The following is a 25526-nucleotide window of genomic DNA, read 5'->3' as shown; positions in this document are numbered from 1 at the left end:
GGAAGAAAGGCCGGTAATTTATCTGTTTTCGGCGTGCGAGTCACTTGGCGCGAAATTGTGATTCTTAGATTCATTGTTCAGGTGGTGGAGGCCGTCACCATTTGGCTCTTTGTAATGCAGGAAGAGTACGGCACAGTGACAGTCCCGCAGTAGAAATTGTCAGCACTCAGTCCGAACGGTCCACATCTGCGATGCATGTGAGTTCAAGTATGCATGTTTTTCTTCAAACAGCCTAAGTTATGGTGTGACGACCGGGAGCACAAGAGTTTGAATATTCGCGCTATTGTTGACACAGGCGCACAAAGGTCAGACACATGTTTCCCAAAGAGTGGTGAATGCATTAAAACTGGAAACAATTGAGACAGAGAAACTAAGGATTGCTACATTTGGAGAAAAGAAACAAGAATTGCAAACAGTTAATCTTATTGAACCAGCCATGTGGAAGCCTAAGACAGGAGTTACATTGAATGCATTCTCAGTACCGCATATTTGCAGTGATTTACAAGGCCAAGACTTGAGCTAGGTAAAAAACTATCCTCGCTTACGATACCTTTGCTGACCCTTGCTCTGATAAAGGACCCGTGCAGATTGACTTAATTCTTGATTGGTTCAGACTACATCTGGAATTTCTTTGATGTCAAGACGATACAGGGGAGGAATCAGGTCAGGGTGCTTCTGTGGCTGTCTCAACAACAGTTCGATGGGTACTGTCTGGCCCTGTGAGGAACCTTCCCAAGGAAAGGCTGTCAAGTATACAGTTTCAGTCTACTCATGTACTGAGAGTTGATTCAGGAAGCTCTGATTATACCCTATACAAGGATTTTGAAAGGCTATGGGACTTAGGTTCTATTGGCATCCGAGAAAAGGACACTGTCCATGAAGTCTTGGAGAAGAATGTTAGTTTTGAAGATGGCAAGTATTCTGTGTACTTACCCTGGAACGAGCACCACAAGTTGTTGCCAGTCAATTACGAGAGCAGTGTAGCGAGATGGAGCTCACAACTGAAGCGGTTAAGAAGAGACACTGAAGTCCTTAAAGAGTATGATTCTATTATCCCGGATCAGTTGCAGAGTGGCGTCACTGAACGAGTGGACACCACGAAATGCCCCGATATCGGAAAGGTGCATTACTTACCCCACCATGGAGGAGTGGTACGTAGGGATATATTGAGTACTTAGTTGCGGATTGTGTCTGATGCTTCATCCAAGGCTACTTGCAATAGCCTTAGTTTAAATGACTGCCTGTATTCAGGCCCAGCCTTAACCCCAACCATTTTCAAGATTTTACTCCGGTTCAGAGAAAGAAATATTCCATGAGTTGGAGATATCGAGAAGGCCTTCCTGAACATTGGAGTTCATGAACAGGATCGTGATACGTAACGATTCTTATGAGTTGACAGCTTAGAGCAGCAGGATCCACAGCTGGGGTTGTACAGGTTTTGCCGTGGCGTGTTTGGTGTAAATTTAAGTCCATTCCTAGTAAATGCTACCCTGCAGTACCACATTAGTCGGTACAGGTCAGATCCAGAGTTTGTGGAGAACTTGCTGAATTCATTCTACGTGGATGATTTAGTGTCTTGAGAAGGGAATCTTGAAAAGTGTCTGTCGCTCTACAAGAAGTCAAAGAAGTGCTTATCAGAAGGCGGTTTTAACCTACGAAAATGGATCTCCAATTCCATCAAGCTATTTACTTGATTTGTGAATATCGCACCAAGGCCGAGGGGTACTGGTCTGAGCAAAGGTCAGTAGTAGAAGACACGGAGACCTATGCGAGAACCACAGTGGGTCACGCTATCCCAGCTAAGATCGAGGTTTTGGATCGTCAAGGGAAAGCAATTTGTGAAGAAGATCATCTCCAGATATACCGTGTTTCGCAGGTATGATGGGCGTGGTATAAGGTACCCCCTCTGCCTGGATTTAGATTGAGTCAAAAATCTGCCCTTACCTATGTTAGAGTAGATTATGCCGGGCCGCTGTACATAAAGGAACGGAACTGTTCCACATTAAAGAAAGTCTATATCCTTCTGTTTACCTGCTGTTCAACCAGGGCCTTTCACATGGAATTAGCTACAGATTTGTCAGCTGACGTGTTCATTCGTTGTCTACGGAGATCTACAGTTAGAAGGGGATTGCCAGAAATCATTGTGTCAGATAATGCGAAGACGTTCAAGGCTGCAGTTTAAGTTCTAAGAAGGGTGTTTTCATACCCTAGTGTCCAGAGATTTCTTGCCAACGCACAGAAGAATTACCTAGAGGTTTATTATCGACAGAGTCCCCCGGCGGGGGATTTTTTAAAAGGATGATACAGAATGCGAAACCAAGTTTGCGGAAGACACTGAGAAACGCGAAGCTTACTATGACGAGCTGCATACCATTCTTGTGGAAGCCAAGGGAACGTTAAACTCTAGACCACTTACATATGTTTCCTCAGAAGATGTTGAGGAGCCACTGACACCCTTTCATTTGATCTACGGGAGAGGAATTCTATCTTTACGCAAAGTTACACCACGCAAAGAGGCTTCACTGAGCCAAGCAGCGTCATGCAGGGATGGCCCCAGAAGAAGGAAATATCTGCCGTTCTTGCTAGATCACTTTTGGAAGCGTTGGAATAAAGAGTACGTTGCAATTTTGCGGAACCTGCATCGTCAGAGACGCATACCAGAAGACAGTATTTCTCTCTCAATTGGAGACGTTGTCAACTTGTTTGAAGATAACCTACCCCGAAGTTTGTCAAGTGGCGAGGTTTCTTAAAGAACAACTTCGCATTTAGTGACCATGGTTTGATACGCCTTGCAGCCGCAAGTTAGCAGGATCCGATGTCCCGTGAACAGAAATCTTGAATTTCTTTTCCCCACCTTGATTTTTTATTCATTTTCAGCCCATGTGGAAATAATTGTAAATAAAATCTGTTTCTGGAAGGAAAAGTAGGGGTCACCGAACGTCCAAGATCATTAAATCCAAGCAAAGCTATAGCAACGGCCATCTGCCCTATCATTGTTCACTTTAGTAATTAGCGCGCGCTTGCGCCAGATTTGGACCACGTGGAAAAAGTAGATCTGTGCAAGGGCTATTGGAATCCACAAAGAAAAATTGGGGTAGCCACGCATTTTTCGAGCTAACTGGCCTTGAATCTCAGCAAAAATGCTGACATCAGCATTTTACGGAAAACGAAGGGAAGGATAATTTCTTCAAAGATTTCCTTCGAATTCGCCTTTACAAACAGAATAGCAAACACATTTATGCATGGTAAATGGTAAAATAAAAACAATTTTTGGCATCTTTTTATAACAAAATCGTTGCAACAGCGCTTTTAGCGTCTGTGACAGCCTTCCTTTGGTTCAGCCAAAATACAGTCTAAATACCTTTTGCTCACAACCAGAAACTAATCACGTGTTGAATAGACTTGGCACTTCCATTTCATAACATAAAACCACACGTTTTTTAAAGTTATTAGGCTGATTTAGCAAGAGAACCTGAACGTCACTTGACGACGGCGCGCGCAGTACAAATACCCAAAAATGGTCAGATGACGACTGCAGGGCGCGCGGAATAACCTGGATTCTGTTCTAATTTGACCATATTTGGGTATTTGTACTGCGCGCGCCGTCGTCAAGTGACGTTCCCGTTCTCTTGCTAAATCAGCCTATTGATCTTCTTCGAAACGTTTTACGGTGCCCGTTACATTTTTTCCTGTCACCTCCCCAATAAGAAAAACATTTGCGTATCTCACACTTGTTTTGCGCGCGCACTACGCCATCTGTAGGTACATGTTTACAATTGGATTTCGGTATAATTTTCGACAGATAACACCTAGTTTTTCAGCTGGAAGACGTTAACAGTTAGTAGTTAACGATATGCTGCTATATTAGTGTTCCTGGTTTAAGTACGGGTTCATTAAACTTGATTTGGTCACAGTAGGAAAATTTTGCTTTCTTTTAGTCGTGTACTTGGTAGCGTAGTTGATTACGTCAATGTCAACCCCAGCGCGCGCGTGGCACTTAAACCAGGCCTTGCGTGATGCGTAGAAATTATGCGTACTAACAAAAGTAGGCACCGTCCTTAAATAATATATAGATATAGCCAAGCCCAAAAGCGGAGCTCCTGTGCCGGGTTGTTCATGGGCGCGATCTATTCGACTAAAATTACCGGAAATTTCGGTCTAAAACTGAATGGATCGGTTCGGTCCAACCGGAAAAGTTTCGAAAAAATCGGTCCACCTTTCGAGGTGGACCACTTTTCTCGGTTTGACTGGTCCGATCAAAATGGACCGTTCCATTTGACCATTCCGGGTGGAGGCAACGTGGCCGAGTGGTTAGAGGCCCGATTTTTTAATCCGTTGGTACCGGGTTCAAATACCGTTCTGACCGCTAGCTGATGTTGTTCTCAGAAGCCCCGAGTTCGACTTCTCGGCTGCGCTTGCAGCTTTTATGGTTTCTTAAGAGTGAATCTATCATGTTACCCGTACAGGTCTGAAGCTGCTTTCCAAGCCAAGTGTGTGTTTTGGCTGTTAACTCATACAGCAAATATCTGGGAACGGTCTGCTCAAAATAACCCGTTTTAGACCCTTATACTTGTTACCTTACTACCCATGAAACAGCTCACACAATATCGTTGATTTCACCGTCCAAATCGTCATCTAGCTCTAATACGAGCAAAAGTGATCCAACATCGTCCATTTTAAGTGAGCGCGAAACTAGTTTTGCGGGTGGAATGGAACGAGACCGTCCAGACCCGTCGCGATCCATTCGACACCGAGAAATTTTCGAACCTCAGCCCGGAAATTTTGGTTGAATGGATCGCGCCCCATAGCTCGATTAAGGCATGAGCTTAAGTATGAGACTTATTAGCTTAAAGTATCGAGTATAGATATATATCGAACATTCCCTGAAAATGCGATTCCAGACCTCTATCGGCGACTGCACGCTTCAACATTTTCAAAATGGTAGTTCGAGAAACGAGATCAACGTAAAAATTTAACAAGTCAACTAGTTCACCGATAATCGTCTCCATCTCAAACTTATCCAACCTTCTCATTCAAATTGAAAGTTTATATAGTCCTGGTACCCAATTACATTTTTTTTTTTTTTTTTTTCACAAATGAGATACATGTAGCCACAGTAAAACAAACAAGCACAGACAACGATTACAAACTTTACCTCAGATAGATACTGATCAAGGCTTGGAAGGTAGCAAGGCTCCATTTGCCGAAGAATTGAATCGTTTATGGCGTCCGGCACTTTGTAATCACTGACAATAACGAAAAATGTTTATTTGTTTCAGGAGCAGTTGCGGCAGAAGTCATATCGGCATCCACGGCTACACCTGCAGCTTTAAGGACTGCAAGGGAAGGTACACAGTTATTAAAGAGTACATTAGAAGTTCGAAATAACTCGTTAATGTCGAAAGGGAAGCATGCGAATGTTTTCAGATGCTCTAGTCAGTTCAACCCTAGCGTGACCCGAGCGGTTCGTTTTTATGTAAAACGGCCGAGATCTGTAATTTAGACTATAAAATTCTAACATAATAGAGCGATTTCTCACTCATCGATAGCTCAACCGCTATCAGTACTTAGTGACTAAGTGGGAGGGCCGGAGAGGAAAATATTTGGCTCGAGTTCAGCACAGCGAAATTACACTAACAAGGGATAATAACTTGGTGAATTTACAATCTGCATGTTCATAATTAATGTAGAGGGATTTTATTGAAAAGCCGCAGCGTTCTTTAATAGTGAGTGTTGTTGGTAATGACTGTGTCTTACACTGGTAATAAAAGTAAAATTGTTTTCAGCAAATATATCAAAGAGTATTTGTTAAAAGCATAAATTGGATTCATTTCATTTCAGCAGTCATACTATATTCCGTGGAAGCCAGGGAAAATGCACAGAATATTGTACCATTTCTGCCTTTGAAATGAGCGAAATAAATTCTAACATGCATCTAGAACACCAGTACTTAAAATCAAGAATGCACGTTGTGCGAAACAAAGAAATGATGACGAGTGAGGGGAGGTATGGTCCTGCTCATTTTGAGCGAATTTTGCAACGTGGACAACAAGAAATCGATAAAATTCTCTTATTTCTGAGCCTTTAGAATGCAGCTCTCGCATGTTCATTACTTCGCTTATTACCTGGAAGCCAAAATCGGGACGTTTCTTGTCGTTATTAATGTTACACACTATTCATTTTATTTCAGAAACTAGTAGGAAACTGATTGCTAAGAAAGAGAAGGCAGAAAAAGATAAAGCAAGTGAAGGCCACTCCATTTCACTGAAAGAATGGCGCATTCCCAAGAAAGGAGGAAACTACAAAATGTGTGCTAAGTAAGTATTTTTTATTATTACAATCTTAATATTGCAACTATCTTGAGGTGATATCATCTTCCCATAGTCAAACTGAAGAAATAGGGGAGAGATAGGAGGGAATTGCGCCATTTTCTTCACTATCCCCGACGTGGTAACGTCAGAGCAATTTCTTAATCGCCAACACTCTTCAGCAATTCTTTAACCGCACTGTATCGCCACTGTTAGAAGTTAGAAATTTAAATTTTCTTGATTTTCAGAGCTTTATTCATAACCCTCATAGATTCTGTTCGTTACATGTAAACAATTATTAGCCACGAACACATAGAGTGGTCTGCCTGTGTCTGTGTTCTCAATAGAATACTCTTCCAACCGTTCTCGGTAACTCCTGGTAATAGTCTTTAACAAGTTGTTTTCCTTTTTTTTCGTCGCGGTGTTTTCTAAAAGAAATAGAAAACATATTCTCCGTGTTTCTATCGAGTTTAGAAACACTCGTGAAAGTTTGGGAGAACTCGAAAAAGCTGTGGAAACATTCGCCTGCGGCTCGTGTTCCAACATCATTTCTCGTGCTCCCAAACTTCCACTCGTGTTTCTTTTACTCGATAGAAACACGGTACATGTTTTCTATTTCTTAAATATATGATATTTTCCAGTGACTTCTACTGGTACTTGTATATAACGAACTCACAAAATGATTACCTCCCAGTTGGATTGGTAGCCCAGTTGAAATAGAAGTGCACCGGTATCGCAGATTTGTTTCTAATTTTTTTTTTTTTTCCATTTTTCAATTAGTCAATTCTGGATCGGAAACGTGTTTTAGTTGAATTTCTTTACTGCATTGATGCCTCTCTTTTAAATGTTATTGTGTTTAAAAAAAAAAAGAAATCCATTGAATATATGAATCAGAGCATTTTGTCCTAATTGGAAGTTATTTTTACAGTTCCGCCTCCTTTGATGCAGGGCTCGCAGACTTACCTTTCACAAAATCGCCGGTTTGTATAAGACTTGTTGTATATACCGTAACTGGTTTTGTTCAATTTGAAATATACCTTGCTTTTTTGTCTATTATTGGTGTTCTTGTTGCTGTACCATTCTGTATGAATTAATACTGACAGTGAAAGACCCTGCAATACCATCACCTCGTTATATCCACTTTTCTTGTTCATTTTTACACGAGCACCACCTGTTAGTCTACTCAGGCCATAGTGCGGCTTGATTTCGTCGTTGAATTTATCACAGTACCATAATCATGGCAACGATTCGATTTAGCGCCCTCCACCAAGCACTCATCACCTCGTCAACATACGGTAATGACACTCTCCATAACACTTGACATGTCTCTTTTTCTGCATTGATTTTGGTGAATGAAACCTCTTCATATCATGTACAAGATGAACGTTTTTACAGTGGTGAAACACAAAATACTATCTTTTGTTATTATGAAGATCGCTTATTATAGTCACCACAAAAGTGTATAAAATAATGCCAGGTGATGGACATGATTCGAGTGTCAGTACATCATGGTAACACAAGTCACTTCTGTTTTTGTTATCTGTTCATGTAAGCTTCAGCCGAAGTCAGTCCTAACTTGTTTTAATTTTTTATTTTTTTTTTTATTTTCAGGCTCTGCTTAGCTCGGCACTTGTGTCAGCTAATCCTGTGGAAACCCCACTGAAAAACGCTGAACAGTTCATGTTGATCAAAGACTATCGTACAGCTGCCATGCTATATACTGTGGCACTACGGCACCTCGAAGCTGATTCTTCCCCTGGATTGGTCGCCGCTATTCTATGCAAACGAGCTGAATGTTTACTTCACTTGGTTAGTACCTTTCTTCGATTAAAGAACTTAAAACATGTTTGAGTTGACACCAAGTTATTTTATTTTTTTGACCACGGCAATATACTTCACTTTCAGAGTTATGTACAGCACGTTTTGCGAGATTGCAGAGATGGTGAGTATAGAACTGAAGACAACTAAAGCTTTTACTTTAATATGAAACGTAAACAACGGGTTTTACCTACACCGCACAGCAGTCGCAGAACAGGGGCGGAAAGAGGAGAATAGGAGAGTAGGTTTCCTGACGATCTGTACATGTTCACTGAGGATACAGCAGTTGTGAGATGACATTCTTAGTCTTGTCTTAAAGAAGTGTAATATGGATTCCGGTTTCGGCAGACTTTTGTTGTTGTTGTAAGTTGCTATTGCAACAGTTGTAATTTACCGCAGCGTAGACATAAGTATTCATCACACTTGCTTGCATTCCTGTGGCATAAACCGATCGGTATCAGTGATTCAAGATAACTTTGATCATGAAAAAAAAATTGAGAAAACCAAACTGGTAGCAGGTTCGCTCCTTAGCTAGTTACAAAGGTGGAGTTGAATTTTGGACACTGAATGCACCGGGCCTTCCAAGCCATAATTTCGTCCCTCTAACCACTAGTTGTTGTTATCGTAAGAATAGATATCTACGAACAATTCGTTCTGATGCTTGTAGCTAAGAGTAAAATTCGGCAGTACATCTAATGCTCCAGGACTTTTAGACATACAATTTCATCCTCCTCGATCGCTACGTACCAGTTATTGTTGTTGTAAGATATTTTCTAACAATTCCTTCTCTTGCTTTTAGCTAAGAGCAAACTGGGAGGTGACAACGAACACATAGCATTTCTATCTTCACAAGCTCAAGAGTTGCAGGGAGAAGTGCAGAAGGCTTTTATGCACGCCGTCATATACAAGTCTCTTGATCCTCGGGTATTTATCAAAAATGCAACATTTTATGTAAAATAACTAAGTTGCGTCATAAGCGTAAAACAAGACTTCGCATTGAGTAGGCTGAGGAAGTTCTTAGGGGATAAAAGGAAAGCGAGATGGTTACAATGTGGTGTGTTTGTTCATGACCTTATGTGTTCGTAAGTGCTTGCTCGAATCACAGGGAGCACACAATCGTGTTGAGTACGAAGAGAGTAAATAAAGGAATGAAAAGAATGAATAGTTTACCTTTGTCTCCTGTTGTCGTTTCTTACGCGACCTTACAGGGAAAGCTGCTACCATCAGGTCCTGTTACATGTCCTGCATACGTCCTGCATAACACTGTAACGCTAAACTTGTACCTAGGCTTTTTCGCGCTGTGCAAAAACTTATTTGGTTTACATATGTTATTACTGTCAATAATATATGTAAACCAAAATCTTTTTGCGCAGCGCGAAAAGGCCTAGGTACGAGTTTCGCGCTACAGTGTTACGCAGGACATATATAGAACATGTAGGTAGCGGGGTCGCGTAAGAAACGACAACAGGAGACAAAGTTAACCTATTCATTCCTTTCATTCCTTTATTTACTCTCTTCCTACTCAACAAGATTGTGTGCTCCCTGTGTTCGAATCTTATCCTACTTTTAGCATGTCCCCTTAACATTAGGACAAATCTTAGGGTGCGTTCCTTTGGGGTGATCTGAATCAGGGTCAGTGATCCAAGATCACTCGGATCATGGTGCATCAAAGGAACCGATGAATCCACTCTGGTCACGGATTCATCGGTTCCTTTGATGCACCATGATCCGAGCGATCTTGGATCGCTGATCCTGATCCAGATCACTCCAAAGGAACGCACCCTTAATGTTTAATTATCAGTTAAGTTTGTCCAAATCATAGGTGACCGCAACATACGCTATAAAGGCTATAAATGAAATGGCAAACGCTACAACTGTACATCTCCAAGTGATAGCGCACGTTTTAGGGGGAGAGGGGGGTAAGGCTATTCAATTTTACGGCTGTGTTACTTAGCAACCTTTTGCATTCACTGCAGCTTGCCAGTGCGCGCTGCTCGTTCACAATTTCTTCAATCCATCTTGCTTAATAGTACATGTTTTGTTTGATAGATATCAAGGGACAAGGACATTATGAGAAGGTTAAGAATGAAAGTAAAGTGGTTGTGTGGCCAGGTATCTATCTTAATTGTGCTGTCAGCCCATTATTTCATTGAAGCCCGCGTAAGATTATTTCATTACTTTGTAAAGTGTTCAAATAACTCTGAATTTAAGTAGTGTCCCAATTTTGGCAGTCCTCGGAATGTTCCTTTCATCCGATTCATTTCCAAGCAATTCTTAAGTCTATTTTCAAAAATCAAAGATACGCAAGATTTAAATTACTTAAAAACATTTCACTGTCAGACTCGATCAGCTCTGAGTAGTTAGATTGCGTTCTGAGGTGCTTTTCCCAAAATGCTGATTCACATTCTTCATTAATTTTCTCTTAATCTTGTAACCAAAATTATTTCTATGTATATTGTTACATCATACGTGTATTTGTTATTTCTCGTGTTTTCTCTATGTCTTGGGATGCCTTTGAAATTCCTTACTGTTTTTTTTTTTCCAAGCCTAATTAGAATGTTAATCCAGCAGTGTCTCTTTTGACCTTATTTTTAGGGATATCATCAAGTTCAAAGCACTCTTGACGTTCTGATGACACAAGGCGAGCTTTCGCTCTCAGACTCTGAGACAAAGGTGGCCTTGGCCTTTTTCACAGAAGTTCTGAATCTTTTTCCAGAATTTCCGGATGCTCACGAATATCGAGCGCAATGCCTCTTCATTTTGGTAAGAATATAGCTATGTTGGCCAACTGTTATGAAGAGAAGTTTGTGAGCGGATACTTAATCCTTGATTTCGTTAATGTGGATCTCTGGTCGATGCTAGCGCTTCTGTTATCGTTTTCGAGCTCAAAGAGTTATTTTGCCGTCTTACTTCTCTTGTTGGTCACACCCCTATAGTCTGTTGATGTGACCGCGTTCCGTACAAGTGCGGGACATATTCGCGAATTAGCTCGCTCCTTATTGGAACACCTCGGGAATACTGTTGATAAGTGAATGGAAATATATTTGTTTTGCTCTTATGGTTCGTTTTATATTCCGCAGGGTGATTTTCTTCAAGCTGAGCAGGACTGCAATAGAGGTATATTATTTTTTGTGACAACACCATTCACTACATTCATTCCCCACCCAGATTGCGTAATCTGTTGTATTCTTTACAAACTTTGCTTTCGAATTATCAATCGCAGGCTAGTGTTGCAAATTCTACTGAAAAAGCCTTGGCCCCCTACACTTCAACATACATGTATCACATGATCACAAATGCAACCTTATATCAAATTACTACGTTGCGTCGCCCGGCTTTTGTCATGCTCATTCAGATGATAGCATGCACATGAGCGAAACAGTTCCTGTTGGCTCGTCACGTTACGCCGGGTTTTAGAGCGTTTCACAGCGGGCAAAGGCAAAAATTCAGCACCACTTTCAGTTTACGTCGTCTCGAAATTTATTGAGAGTTTGAAGCAAAAATGAGCAAGAGTTATTTCGAAGACAGCTGAGACGTTTATATAAGCGGCAGTGTTGGCGGGAATGCTCTTGCGCAGTGCGTTTGACCGCTGTAGAACGTCAGTAACGTTGCGAATTTGCGGTTAAAGAAATAAGGAAAGGAATAAGCGAAGAAGAGGCGACTCTTAATCCTTAATCCTTCATTTAATCACATAACACCTACCTGTGTACTGGTAGGAAATATAAAATAATAAAAATGATCAATTCATAAACGCCAAGCAAATACTAAGTAGTAGCTAATCTATAGAAAGGCTAAAAAATTATCATTGATATTTACAATAGTATATACAGGCACTATTTTAAAAATCTTGAACTAACACTGTATACAAAATTTAAAACTTTGAAAAGCACTATGCTTTAAGGCATATAAACTGATCATTGGAGGCAACGCATTCCACAGTTTACTGACTAAAGATGTAAAAGATCGATGCATACACTCCAAATTGAATGGAGGAAGTTCAAACCTTGTGCTGAACCCACGTAAATCGTATGCAACATTCTTAAAATTAAAAAAAATAATAATATAGGTTGCTCCGCGGTCATACAAGCACTTGTACAACATAACTTGTGATTGAAGTTGCCTACGTTGTTCTGAAGACCTCATCTCAGCTATTTTTAGGAGGTCGTCGAATGACACAGTCTTCGGATTCACCCATTTCTTTCCGGACCGTATCGCCAACATTGCCATTATCTTTTTTTTTCCCTTTTGCAGCTCTCAATTTGACGCAACGCACAAGTGCAGCAGCATTCGATACAAAAATAAAAATCAAGATTCAGCAGGGAGAGTTTGCGGAGGCTCTGGAATTAGTGAATGAATGGCAATTTATTGATCCCGAAGTGAGAGAAAACTTTGATTAACTTTTCAGTCCCTGTTGTCGCTTACTGATAAGTACATGTACTAGTCTAATACTTGTTTATGGGAAAATGGTATATTATGAAAAAATGTATATGTATTTGAAAATTTAATGTAAGAAAGGATATTTCGCTTAGGTAGCACTTATCTTATTGCGGTACTGGCCTTTAGCTCAAAAGGTAAACATTCCTAGCGTTTCGTCGCGTAATTTGCTTCGATGAAGGGCTGATGCTCAAAACGTCAGCTCTACGACTATGAATTCACGTCTTTTAAGTTAATCATCTTTAAGTTGGTAATTAGCTAGCTTCTTGCTTTACTTTCTCGCCGACGAAGTACAATAGTTTGTTTAGAAACTAATAGCTCTTGTTCTCAGCAACTGAAGTCACAGACAGCTAAATCGTACAATTCATAAAATTTTTGTCTCTTCTAGGTCGTTTTAGTGTACCTTTATTTCTTTGTTATGGTTATGCAGACTCTCTCTTGCCGATCAGGGCAATGTATGCAGCCTTTTTCTAATTTATTTTTATTTTTTTCTTAAAAGAATACAGACCTCGACATGATTGAAAGGCGAATTAGTCAAACATTGCTGGCGACGCAACCTGGGAGTGGAACAGCGGAGATAAACCGATGTCAGTCGGTAAGTTAAAACTAACCTGGAAAAAAATAAGCTACTGCATAGCTGTGAATCTCATATTCACAGCGTGAACTTGTCTCTGTTGTAAGAGACTGTTTGGAAGAGCACGATTGGAGCCACTCAAGGCTGTTCGTTATTAGGTTACTTTCGATGTTACATGCGGCATGCAGTAAAAGTTGGCATCCAAAGACAACACACGACTTGTTTATAGTCGTGCGGCAATGTCACTTCACGAGGCTTTGTGAAACTGGGCAGAGAAGTTAGAATGGCCGCGTTATATAGGACCTGAAATTCTGGAGTTGGGAATAAGCTTCCATCGATATCCTAACTGAGAACTGATAAACTGCTTACTGTTACACTGACAACTGACTAGTATTTCAATTTTTAACTAGAACGAACCATCCAAAACCCCTTATGATTTATTCTTGCTAATATATGCTGAACGTTGTCAGAAAGTTGTTGTTTAAGTCTCCCGTTACATACGTACGTGAAAGAGCGTTTTACCTTTTCAGCTTTCCGATGTGTCATGTGGTCATGAGTCAGGTCATGAAATAACAACAGAAAAAAAAACCAACCAAGCCTGGAGTCAAAGCGGCAACGCGAAGGTCAGCAAACTCGCAAATGTTTTATTTCCATGACCTGGGCCAAAGGCAGCAAAAGAAGCCGATATCTGTAAACTCGCCTTAACTCATTGGCCCCCGTGCCGTCCGTAAACGCCCTTGTAAAACGTGATGCTAGTGGAAAGAAAGGCATGCTGTCATGTTGCAAATGCCTTTTTGAGTAGATTGGAGCTAATTTGGCCCATATCCAGCCTGAAAATCTCCAAAATGTCCAAAAAGTTCGTTTTTGGCAAAAAGCTCCGGGGGTCCATGGGTGAAAGTTAAATGATAACTTATAAGCACGTAACTACCGACTTCTATAATCTTGGACAAAAGTTCTTAATTGGGACACTGATGTAATGCAGTGAATTATCTGAGTTTTATCCTGTTAAAAGCCTGTTGCTGTTCCCACTCTCCACCCAATACAATGTGGAAAATTAGGAGAAATTGCAGGTGCTAGTTTTCAACATTGCATTTGGAGTAGGGAGATGTAGGCAGGTGTAGAGGTATCCGCGTCTGGCGTGTATGCAGGTTAGCTGTGGTCATATATTAGAGCTGTGTACTAGTCTGAAAAAAGGTCTGAAATGGGGTATTTATTTCTGCCTCCGGTCCTAGATAGGGTATGGAAAATTACAGATTTTGGTCTGAAATAGGATAACGGTTTTGTGTACAAGTATTGGGCAGCACACCCCAGCCAAGACTTTGGGGATTACCCCCCCCCCCTCCCCGGAGGGGGGCTTTTAACCCAGTGATGATAATTTAAGCATGTCGCCTTATGCGTCGCCTTATTGTGGATAATCTTTGATAAAGGCAAAAACAAACATCTTCACAATCCTGGCCACACAACTCGAATCTTTTCACTTTCACGTAAATACGGCAAACGGCAGACGACAAACTGAAGGTTCCTAATGTTCCCGGGTAATTAGAGGAATAAGCGATGACGTTTATTCTTTCCATGCAGCTACATGTATTGCATAGTATATACGAGTCTGAAAAAATGTAATTACATGCAACTGTGACTGTCTTCTAGCAACTTACTACTTATTTTAAATACAGGTTAAAGCTCAAGCCCAGGCGAGAGAAGAGCAACATGGAGCATGTGAAAAGACCAAGGGTAATAGTCTGTCATGCTTATTAAACAGCTAAAAGAATACTGGTTAGCTAGCCGAGGCCTGTTACCAAACGGTTATATACTTTCTGTCCATCTGGTCGGTCCAACTATATATAGAACATTCCCTGAAAATGCGATTCCAGACCTCGATCGATGACTGCACGCTTCAACGTTTTCAAAATTGTAGTTACACAAACGAGATCAACGTAAAAACGTAAGAAGTCAACCAGTTCACCGGTAATCGTCTCCATCTCAAACTTATCCTACCTTTTCATTCAGATTGAAAGTTTATATAGTCCTGGTACCCAATTACATTTTTTTTTCACAAGTGAGCCGCCTGTAGCCAGAGCGCAGACAACGACCACAAACTTCACCTCAGATAGATACTGCTCCAGAATAGTCGAGTAAGAAGGCTCCATTTGCCGAAGGAATTGAATCGTTTATGGCTTCCGGCAATATATAATTAATAATAACGAAAAACATTTATTTGTTTTAGGAGCAGTTGCAACCGAAGACATATCACCATCCATGGCTACACCTGCAATTTTACCTGACGAACGTATGTTGGAATTCTTTTTGTGTGATCGCCTAAGCTTAAGTATTTGTGTTTGGATGACAGTAGTTACAGAACCTTTGTACCACACTTAGCAGAGAGGTGGTATAGAATCCAAATGGACTTTTTAAATATTAAAGGGAAATTTTAACATGGTTTTAATCTATTTGTAGGTCCTTCTTTCCCAGAGCGATCAAGAAAACGAAAGATGAGACGGAAAACCAGAACTTTAAGGACTGCAAGGCAAGGTACACAGTTATTAAAGCCTACTGTAGTAGTTCGAAATATCTGGTTATTGTGAAAAGGAAAACCTGCGAACGCTTTCAGGTGCTCTAGTCAGCTCAACCTTACCGGCGTGACCCGAGTGGTTCGTTTTTATGTTAAACGCCCGAGATCTGTAATTTAAACTATAAAATTCTAACATAATAGAGCGGTTTCTCACTCATTGATAGCTCAACCGCGGCGATTTTCAACCGTGACTGTGTATTGTTTAACTCTGTCATACTATCAGTACTCAGTGACTGAGTGAGAGAGCCGGACAGGAAAATATTTGGCTCGAGGTCAGCGCCGCGAAAGTACACTAACAGGAATTGAACAAGCGAGTTTTAAGCTATTCAGCTTATCTGGATAAACTGCACGGTAATGAACTTGTGATTGGACATCAGTTTTGTCTCTTCAAAGAACGCTGATGTAGAAACCGCAAAACAATTTATCGTAATGTACACAAGGTATGTTGCGATTTCGCTGGTTTCTCCGACTTCTCCCAGAGACTTGAAGAAAACGCTTACATCGTAAGTCTTACTTTGTTTTCTTCACGGGTCTGACTCGGTGTTTTCTTGCTGTTGACCCACGATGAATTCTTTCACTGCTTTTACTGAAGACGTTTTGGCCTCAAGACTGAATGTTTGCTTGTACCAAAAGTTCATTATCGCAAAGTTTATCCGGATAAGTTGGATTAGTTGTTTTCTTGACGGTGTTTGCTTGTTGTTGGCTTCTGATAAAGTTGTGAACTTCTGCATTTGTGAGGAGCGTTGAATTTCTTTTTTGGTCCCGCGAGCCATTTCCTTAGAAAACCAGAAGAAGTATTCACGGCGCACGTAATGCCTGATGTACAGCTTAAGCGCTCAAGACGATTTGGAAAACCAGGCCGGATCTAAAGAGATATCCGAGATGCATTTCAAGTCAGCCGTCCTTGATTACAGCAGAATGTTACAGTCTACGCGGTGCACGCAACATTTTCAAAGGAAACGAATTTACGGTCAGCATTCTCATCTAGTGCAACGTCCTCAGTTTTAAATTTGTGTTATTTTATTAAGGGTTAAATGACGACTCTGACGCGAGCAGTGTTTGCAGCATTAGTACTTTTCCAGGCGATTTGAATTACAGAACGAACGACCGCCCCAGGATGCCGACGTTTGAAGACAGCGATCAGGGTATTGTCAGTGATCAACCTAAATCGTCGTCTCGTCAAACGAAGAAAGCAGCCGAGAAGTCGTCCAATAAACAAAGCTTGGGAATCCGTCGTAGACCTACTGATGTTCAAGGCCCCTACCGTCTCTGTAGGTACCACGATCGTCCGGAGCTTTGTTGGCAAGGGAAACTATGCGTCTATGCGCACAATGAAGCAGAGAGAGTAGCTTGGGAAGAAGACAGGAAAAAAGGTATATTACTTAAGGCTGCCACAGGCCGGTCATGGAATTATTAAGGCGTTGCTCTCAAGGAAACGGATAATAACTTAGTGAATTTACTATCTGAATGTTCAAAATTCATGTAGATGGATTTTATTGAGAAGTCACAGCGTTCGTTAACGTTGAGTACTGTTAGTAATGATCGCTGGTAAAGTGAAATCGTTTTCAGTAAATATATCGAGGAATATTTGTCAATGTTAAAAGCATAAATTGGATTCTTTTCATTTGAGCAGTCATATTCTGTCCAGTCTGGAAGCCAGGGAAAATTCAGAGAGCATTATACCATTTCTGCCGACATAAATTCTAACATGCACTTAAAACGCCATTACTTAAAATTAAGAATGCACGTCGTACGAGATAAAGAAATAATGACGACCGGGGGTGGGGGGTGGAGGGGGGTGGAGGAGGGTGGAGGACAATAAGAGATCGATAACAACGGGAAAGATAATTTCTCTTGTGCTAGGCCTTTAAAATGCAGCTCTCACATGTTCATTACTTCGCTTATTACCTGGAGGCCAAAATCTGGACGTTGCTAGTCGTTTTCAATATTACACACTATTTATTGTATTTCAGAAAATAGTAGGAAGCTGATTGCTAAGAAAGAGAAGGCAGAACAGGATAAAGCAAGAGAAGGCTATTCCATTTTACTGAAAGAATGGCGTGAAGCATTTAGAGGGCAGTGCCGAGCACCCTGGCACATTCCCAGGAAAGGAGGAAAGTACAAAATGTGTCCTAAGTAAGTATTTTTTATCATTAAATTTTAATATTACAACTATCTTGAGGTGATATTATCTTCCCATAGTCAAACCGAAGAAATGGGGAAGACATGGTCGGAAAATGCGCCATTTTCCGGAACATCCCCAACATGGTTATGTCAGGGTAATTGTTGAATCGCCAACACTATTCCACAATTCTTTGACCGCACTTTATCGCCACTTTTAGAATTTAGACATTAAAATTTTCTTGATTTTTCCTGACTGTAGGTGGGTAAATGGAACTTGCGAGCTTCGTAGAACATGTACCTATGCGCATGGGGAGAAAGAACTCGAAGCGTGGAATGTACACTTGGAGAAGATGGAAAAAGAAAGGAAAATGAAAACAGAAGAGGGGAAAGAGGTGAAGACAACGGACGGGCACCCTAAGAGTTCCTCAAACAAGGTTAACTATTATGACATGCAACCACGTTGTAATTACAACAGTATGTTTTTTTTTACTGGGGCAAAGAAAACCTGTCCTCAGTCAATTATTTCTTTAACGTGACCATTCCGTTATTATGACCTTTTCTTGGTGGCCCGATGGTTGGTCCCACTGTACTTAAAAAAGCGGTAACGATCTGAACACCGATATATTGTAGAATTTAAGTCAATTTAACTAATCGTTTCATAGTGTAAAAGAGCCATTAAGTAAACTTCCAACTTTTATCTTTTGTTTTGTCTTAGCTTGGCGACGTTTCCGAAGTGACTGTGCCTAGTGTCTCAAAGGCGGCTGCGAAGTCGGATAAACAAAGTGGTGGAATTCGACCACGGCCAAAGAATGTGTATGGTGCCTTTCGCCTCTGTCCTCATTACAGCGTTCGAAAAAGTTGTCCTGCAGGTGACCGATGCAGTTTTCCCCACAGCGAGGTGGAGAGGATCGCGTGGGAAGAAGACCGGAAAAAAGGTACCTACCCTGCAACTAAAATGCACTGTAGTTCCCAAAGCAACGGCGCTGTGAACTATAGATTTTAATGGTTGTACATGAATCCTAAAGAGGGAATGTGGGCCTCAAGTTAAACAAATTTACTTCTTAACACTTTGACAGCATTTGACACTTTTTTACAACGTAAGAAAAGTCATACCTGATGATCTGTTAGAATGTCCATTACCGTACCAAGATTTGCAATCTGCCCGGTCTACTGGCCTGATTTCCTGTGATATCAAGTCACTGACCCAACATCGTCAGATTCTTGGCCGGATTTGGACACGGTGAACACCTAATCGTTACTTCTTCTTACGCTTTGGCAGCATATCAGGCTTAGCTTATTTGGGTGGGTATTTTGGCTCTCTGCTTCTCGTCAAAATACATGTAGGAACCATAAGTATCACGTTTCGGGGCACATGAAGGTTAGGCATATGTGCAAGCAATGATGTGCTCCACGCAACCAATGCCATTGTTTATGAACCAATGAGATACAGGTAGATAACTCGAGAGGCCGGTCCAGAATAAGGCGATCATTCTGGTTTCACAATATTGTCGATAATTACTGAACACATGTTGTTGATACGGAAACGAAAAAAATCTACTTTACGCATGGAGTTGGAACATACTAAAGAGATTCTAATTAGAAATTTCGTCTCTACCTCTATCGTTACGTTTTCACGACTGACCGAGAGATTTTCAATGGCAAATTTCCCGCAAGAGTCATTTACACGCTTCCGATTGTTTTGTAAACAATGAGATTAAATGATTCACGTTGTAGCTAGCTTGCTCATGCGCCGAGCAATGAATCCCTCCCTTCAAACAGACCTCTTATCTTTACATGAAACTGGGACGTGTTCATCATAGCTGCCGTGCGGTGTATTAAAATTCCTTCGTTATTTTGTAAGTTGTAAACTTCTTACTGGTAGCTTCTTCGTTCGAAAAATGACTTAAGCAACTTTTGAGATATACATATATATGTAAGCATTGCGTCTGATTTCATTTGTTTTAAATGTTATTCATATTTTAGGTTCTTTTAAACCAGCCGCCCAAAAAGGCAATTCCAAGAAACAAAAAGCGAAAGGAGCCTTTTTAATTACACGGAAAGAATGGCGCCACGCATTTAGGGGACCAACTGGCTGCCGAGCACCCTTACGGATTCCAAATAAAGGCGAAAAGTACAGGATGTGTCCTGAGTAAGCCAACTTTCTTAACTTCATAATTAACAGTGAGAAGCATGTAATTTCAATAATTCACCTTGTCAGTACTGTAATTTGAGCATTTTGGGTGAAATTCTAAGGGAGTTGGCGTGACCAATGGACAAGGCGCTGACTCGAATTCCGTAGGATTTGCGTGGCTCAGATCCTTCTTCACCTGTTCCTGACCTTCGCACACTTTAAACGTCTAAGTACTCTAAATACAGCAGTCTAGCATTGTGTAGAGCCTAGATTTTCAGGACATCCCTTGGTACAACTCGACTAAACTGGCCTTGTGTTTCGCTTGATATTGCTGGGTTTACCGCCTTATATTTAGATTGTCCACAATCCACTTTTTCTCTTTCCTTTTTTTTTTCCTTAAACCAAGATGGACAAAGGGAAGTTGCAAACTCGGCAGAGTATGTACATTTGCACATGGGGAGACAGAACTCACAGCATGGAATAATCACTTGGAAAAAATGGACTCTGAACTGGAAACAAAGAAGGTGGAGAGGAAAGATGTCGACTCCGCGGAGGAAAGTAAAGTCAGTTCACCTGTGGAGGATGAGCGACCGACTCCTACATACAAGGTAATGGCTATCACGATTATGCATGGTTTGGTACATTTGTTTGTACGAGGTTACCGCTGCTCCGTACACTCGTATAAATTCAGCATGTGCTACAAAAGAACTCCAAGAAAGATCCTTCGCTCTATTTGGCCAGCGTTACGTTTTAAATAAGTGCCATAATTAAGTTGATTTTGGAAATGTTTTTTTTTTTTTTTTTAATTTCAGTTTAAGTGCATGCCTGAGAACTAGCTAGTTGTAGCTAAGCGCATCGACCATTATTAACATTCAACAATCGCCTTTAAAAAAAATGCAAAAAAAAACAAGCCTGATATATATTTTAAGTACGATTAAACTTATTTTATGAGCACATACTCTGTGCCAAATGGAACGTGAATATTTTGCTCTCGTTTTTCATCAGGTCGAGGACCTAGTGTCGAGGCTTCCAGGAGTGACTGTGAGGTGTGAGCCCGGGGATCTTGATGTCTCATTGCAGGTGCCTCTGAACAGCGAAGGAGAAAACAGATATAGCTGGTCCCTGCGAATCTGCTTTGAGGTAAGACTAAAAACCGGGTCAAGAATTTAACAAGTTTTGCACTTTCTTAGAATTTCATGCTTTTTTGCAGACGTGGATCATATATTTTAATTATTTTAAAGTCAGTTAAGTTTACCACGGTTAGACTCCGCTGATTCGAACTCAGCTATTTTGAACTCGGTAACTTCGCGCTATTCCAAACTGATTTCTTTTTCCCTTGGCCTAAAATCTTCCCTGCTGGCCGAGGCTCTTTTCCTGATGTTCGATGACGGGAGAAAAGAGACCTCTGCCATGGGTCGAAAATGGCTTTGATTTAACCGTCGTCCACAGTCTTGGACGGCTCTATTAAAACGTATGCTCCTTGCGTTGTTCGCTGACCGCAACTTGAGCCCGTTGCGTCTCGCGCATTTCTTTACATTAATTCCGCTATCATTTATTGAGCCCACACTGTAAACACGGAGTGCTCATCGGCGTTCTCGAAAGAGTTCAATCGTTAAGAGTCACTCAGTTTGCTGTCTTCCGTTTTGGATGACCTCGACGATGGAAAGTTAAAAAAAAATTGACTGACGAGCAGTTCAAGGCCCCGTTTCATTTTTTAAACGGGCGAGGCACGTTTTCGTGGTTGCCGACTGGGCATGGGAAACCTCTCATCTACCAGATTGCTATACTTGTTGCACGAACAGGAAAGGGGAAACCTTTGAAAACATCCTATCCAAGCAGTTCCTTTTAAGGATGAACGATCGGTTGATTGGAATTGTTGTGGACGAATCACATTGTGTAGTGAGCTGGTAAGCCTAATCTCAGTTTGTTGATGTTTGATGTTTGATATTTGAGTGAAAGGTTTTATTTTAGTCAGGTGCTACGAACATCACGGCTCGGTCGGCTCGGTCGCTAAGCCGCGGAGCATGCTCAATATTTTCGACCCATGGCAGAGGTCTCTTTCTCCCGTCAGCGAACACCAGGAAAACAGCCTCTGCCAGCAGGGAATCTGAAATCAATCCCGTATATTTCGAACTCCATTGTTTGAATTGTCGAAAAATCAACATCATCATGAATTTAGACCATTTTAGAACTTAGCTGGTAAACAACAATTTGGGCTTTTCATTGCACTTTAACCTTTTACTGTAATGAACTTTAAACACAGTAATATGTAGTTCTCTGAATACGATTTCTTTATTCTGCTATAGCCAAGTGCCACTAGCAAACTGCAAGATGTAGTGCTCTTACCGCAGCACCACAGATGCTACACCCTTTCAAGTGTCAAATTTAATTGTGCAGTGACAGACGCCAGTGCTGCGCCAACAACCGTGAAACCATCAGACTCTGAAGAGCTTCCTGTTGATATCTTTCATTACCCAGTAAAACCTTTTCTTCAAGAGTCGCGCGGCAGTTGTGAAGTAGAGATCGTAGTTTCATTCTCGACTCTTGTGTTTGGATACTTTGCTCAAGTCTTGGTACTCGATTTCGGGAAGGCGAAACATCTTGCTGTGAAAATGAGTGTAGAGGTTGGCAGTCAAAAATTTCTACAAGAGTTTGGCGAAGCGAAGGCAAACTTAACGTTGGATTGGCCGTTGTGGGATGACGGATCTCGAGACATTATCAAGTTTGAGCCCAAACGTCCTTCAGTGTTCAACAACGAACATTTGGTAGCCAAGTACAAGCTTCCCAAACGGGAAGATATAGTGCCTTCCACCCTCCTTGATGGATCTAAAGGCTTGAGCAAGGATAACTACAAAGACGTCATGCATCAACTATTATTCGTAGAGGAGTTCTACATTCGACAGCAATTTGCCAGGTAAAATCAAGAAGGAAAGAAATGCATGCATGTAGAAATATAAATTAGAGTTTCGAATTCTTTTAACCGATATTTAGCACCTCTAGCTGGTTATTTCTCGTTTAAGGGCGTACTTGACACATCTAAGACTATGCAGTCTCGCAACAGTTTCTTGCCTAACCTCAGAGAAGGCAAGCGTGTGTACAGTCAGTGAGTGTATGTAAATTCTGCTTTCGACTGTCATGGCATAAAACCCTTTGGTGTTCTAAGCTGTAAGAACATCGGATTCAGGAGTGATCTCGAGAGATCTGGGCTCGAGATTTTGCCAGTGATTAACATAGTTTTTGTGTTCGAGGCAAGGTGCCTTACTCTTACAATGTCTATCCCCAGCTTGTACCAGAAATACTAATGGGTGCTGGTGAATTGGTGTAAGGGAAAACTAACAAATGCTCAGCTGGAGCCGCCGGTAACCTCCAGTAAACTAGCATTTAGGAAAAGTAGTTGAAATTGCAGTCATTTCTCGTTACCGAAGCCCAAGCTCAAGTAAGCTTCAGCACCGAGGAGCCATTGTACTTCTCTACGTTCTTTAGGATTTAAACATTTTTTATCTCGAATTGGCTGAAAGCATACACGGCGACAACGCCAATATGTTTAATATGTCCTCACCCATATGTTGACTGCTTTCTTTTGCTTCACAGTTTTAACGTACAGGGTGTAAACATGTACGCTACACAATTGCTGGTGAAGACAGACGAAGTCTTGTGCGCGCAGGAAGGATGGCTTTATGGCTCCTTTCATGTCTCCCGGCCAATAACACCCGATGACGCGAATGCACGACTCTTGCTGAGGAATCTTTTTGGAAGCATGGGCTCGGTTCTCATAGCCAAATCCCAAATCCCTGATTCTGTGGTTTATGAAGCATTAGTAGACTCGGTCGAGGACAGTCGAGTCATATTAAAGCTGTCTTCACAGTGCTGTGAAGATCTGGCGCTGTCGAATAACAGTGATGTCACAGTGGACGTTCAGTTTCACATCAACAGACTTCCTCTATGTGAGATGCACGACAATATTGACAGACTTGGTCCTGAGCACGTGCGAATATTGTTTCCGGAGTTCATTGGTGTTGGTTTGGAGGAGAAGGTAAGAAGTGCAATGTAACAACCATCATTCCTCTACGTTTCAAACGACAAATACTATATTTAGTTAGTTTCTTCTTTAATCCAACCAGAGATAGAAAAAAAGAGAGTTCACCTGGCCATAGTGTAGATGTCCACCGTCGATGGCTTACAGCGTAGAAACTAGAATTGCTAGAGTCAACTAGAGTTAAGGACGCATTCATTGACTACTGTAAATACTGAAGCAAATGATTAATACTTCTTCTTAGTGAGATGCTTTGAGAAGTTGCACTGGATATGGTTCCATATGTTACCCTTCCAATGTCTCAAATCTTGACTTGTAATCTCATGAAGGCTCGTTGTTTAAATATATTGGGCTATAGGTCTCAACACATATTCGTTTTGATATCAAATTCAATAGCTTTAATTTTAATTGTATTAACATTTTTATTATGGAATTGGAAACATTGAGCCACTCATTAGTTGTAATATCATTGTACATATCGTTATCAAACGAAAGTATATGCTGTGTTACGGATTTTTAATGAAACTTTTTGTGTCGAACTGTGTATCAATGGCATCTTTTATTTCAGATTTATCATCTTCCTTGGATTCTTGACCCAAGCTTGAATGAAGACCAGAAAGAGATAATCAGGAAAATAGCAGCACCGTCAATTGATGCACCCCCTCTCGTGGTGTTTGGTCCTTTTGGAACAGGAAAGACATTCACATTGAACCAAGCTGTTCGACGTATCGCCGTCAACCTTAACAACCGGGTGCTCATCTGTACTCACTCAAACAGTGCCGCAGATATGCACGTAGAACTGCTGGATGAATATCTGAAGGAGCAAAGGGGAATAGCTGCCTGTAGACCTTTGAGGATTTACACACCCATGCGAAAACTGTCCACCGTTTCCGACAAAGTCAAACAATATTGCCTCATCACCGACAAAGGGAAGCCAACAGAAGCCTTCAGAATTCCAACTCGCCATGAGGTGTTAGGTCACCGAGTCGTTGTATCAACTTTGGGCATGTCCAGAGCACTTTTTGACATGGAACTTCATCGTGGATTTTTTTCGCACATCTTGATCGATGAAGCGGCTCAGGCGCTGGAAACTGAAACACTTACACCAATCACACTCGCAGGGAACAACACCAAAGTGGTTTTCACCGGGGATCATATGCAGGTACGTTCACTGGCGTGGGAGCCGGTATGGGGCCAGCTTATTATATGCAATTCCCTTACTTATAGTTTCTGGCATTGTAGTGACGCTAAAGAATAACAAGAATAAAAAAAAATCACGTATGCAATAACGCTACAAAACACAGCACTTTATTAAGCGTTACAAGCAACGCTTAATAATTTGAGAGTACAACTATAATGTGCACGTAGACGTCTACCTAAACTCGCGAGATAATTTGGAAAAAAACACTTTTAAGGAAATGGTATTATAGCCTGTATAGCCAAGAATCTATATGGAGCATCTAGCAGGCCCTTACAGATATTAGCGGAGCTCCGGCGGCCCAAAAGAGCCCCATACTCATATAGGAAAGAAAAGG

The 25526-nt window shown here is 41.2% G+C and overlaps 1 pseudogene across 1 annotated transcript in view; it reads left to right on the top strand.

Moving 5' to 3' along the window:
* Positions 1-25526, top strand: part of LOC110043506 (3'-5' exoribonuclease HELZ2-like) — a 56469-nt pseudogene that overhangs the window by 14731 nt on the left and 16212 nt on the right. Inside the window, exons 6-30 of the transcript XR_016207397.1 lie at positions 5280-5348; positions 6191-6317; positions 7237-7288; positions 7920-8117; positions 8214-8250; positions 8926-9050; positions 10176-10238; positions 10722-10889; positions 11207-11243; positions 12378-12502; positions 13060-13155; positions 13665-13757; positions 14808-14865; positions 15359-15421; positions 15589-15663; positions 16732-17076; positions 17677-17839; positions 18087-18261; positions 18543-18762; positions 19811-19976; positions 20365-20566; positions 20964-21098; positions 22265-22872; positions 23550-23991; positions 24560-25153. The product of XR_016207397.1 is annotated as a 3'-5' exoribonuclease HELZ2-like (transcript). The remainder of the gene's footprint in view (positions 1-5279; positions 5349-6190; positions 6318-7236; positions 7289-7919; positions 8118-8213; positions 8251-8925; positions 9051-10175; positions 10239-10721; positions 10890-11206; positions 11244-12377; positions 12503-13059; positions 13156-13664; positions 13758-14807; positions 14866-15358; positions 15422-15588; positions 15664-16731; positions 17077-17676; positions 17840-18086; positions 18262-18542; positions 18763-19810; positions 19977-20364; positions 20567-20963; positions 21099-22264; positions 22873-23549; positions 23992-24559; positions 25154-25526) is intronic.

This window comes from Orbicella faveolata, unplaced genomic scaffold, assembly GCF_042242905.1.
Source record: "Orbicella faveolata isolate gen_17 unplaced genomic scaffold, um_ofav_v1 contig_2, whole genome shotgun sequence".
Taxonomy (NCBI): Eukaryota; Metazoa; Cnidaria; class Anthozoa; order Scleractinia; family Merulinidae; genus Orbicella; species Orbicella faveolata.
Note: the sequence above shows the minus strand (reverse complement) of the source record. Positions and strands in the feature narration are given on the sequence as shown.